The following is a 1,317-nucleotide window of genomic DNA, read 5'->3' as shown; positions in this document are numbered from 1 at the left end:
TCTCCATCCGTTTTTTAATCAGATGATTTACTGTTCTACACATAAAAATAACTTGTAAAAGCCACTCTCATATTAGACACACACACAGACGGACGGATGACTTGTGAGTTTGAAAACATTGATAACAGTGTAAACGAGTCGTCGTTCTCTTTTAGTGTTATGAGAATGAAAGTAGGTCAAAATCCCTCTTAAAAGCTTTAAAATGAAATTAATTTAATTAATTAATCTATTTATTTATTTATTTGTGTATTCATTCATTCATAATTGAAATCAATTTGTGTATTTATCATGTTTCATATTTATTTATTTATTTTTATTCATTCGTTCATTTATACAGTGGGGCAAAAAAGTATTTAGTCAGCCACCAATTGTGAGATCTGCATGGAGGAATGGGCCAAAATACCAGCAACAGTGTGTGAAAACCTTGTGAAGACTTACAGAAAACGTTTGACCTCTGTCATTGCCAACAAAGGGTATATAACAAAGTATTGAGATGAAATTTTGTTATTGACCAAATACTTATTTTCCACCATAATTTGCAAATAAATTCTTTAAAAATCCTACAATGTGATTTTCTGGATGTTTTTTGTCTCTCATAGTTGAGGTATACCTATGATGAAAATTACAGGCCTCTCTCAACTTTTTAAGTGGGAGAACTTGCACAATTGGTGGCTGACTAAATACTTTTTTCCCCACTGTAACACAATGATACATTGATTGATGTTAAATAATAGAACATTTATTTAAATTAAAAAATGTAAATGTTTATTTTTTTATTAATTCCTTTATAATATTATTTATTCATTCATGTACTCATTCATTCATAATAAAATAGAATTTTCATTTATCATTTAATTTCAATCATTGTTTTATTTATTGGTTTGTTTTTCAATCATTTCTAATAGATTGTATTGACAGATGGATGGATGAGTTTCCGGCTGGGATCTGTAGTGTTGTGAGAGCTGTAGTGTTGTGGTGAGTTTTAAGCTGAAATCAGCCGATGATCAGCGTCAGAGCCCAGCTGAATAATAGTTTCTTTTCAGAGCTGAAAGTGTGCTCCGATTCGGCAGACGCGGATCACGCTCTTCTGAAAGCCTTACAGTGGGCGATTTACTCTAGGCCAATATTTTTTTAATTTTTATTTTTTATTTTTTTTGTTACTGTTTATGCTTTTACACCAATATTACATATATTTTATTTGTATTCATACATTTTACATTTTATTTTAGGACTATTTTTTATTTGTTTTGTTTTGTTTTGTTTGCACCTGTTTATGCTTTTAGGCCAATATTACTTTCATTTTATTTTTAATTAAAT

At 29.6% G+C, this 1,317-nt stretch overlaps 1 protein-coding gene across 1 annotated transcript in view; it reads left to right on the top strand.

Annotated features, from left to right (window-relative positions):
• The window catches only part of LOC107556994 (MAM domain-containing glycosylphosphatidylinositol anchor protein 2-like), a 164,428-nt gene that overhangs the window by 141,885 nt on the left and 21,226 nt on the right, over positions 1-1,317 (top strand). The window lies entirely within an intron of this gene.

This window comes from Sinocyclocheilus grahami, unplaced genomic scaffold (assembly GCF_001515645.1).
Source record: "Sinocyclocheilus grahami isolate Dianchi unplaced genomic scaffold, SAMN03320097.WGS_v1.1 scaffold587.1, whole genome shotgun sequence".
Taxonomy (NCBI): domain Eukaryota; kingdom Metazoa; phylum Chordata; class Actinopteri; order Cypriniformes; family Cyprinidae; genus Sinocyclocheilus; species Sinocyclocheilus grahami.
The sequence above is the reverse complement of the archived record's forward strand: the minus strand, read 5'-3'. Positions and strand labels throughout refer to the sequence as shown.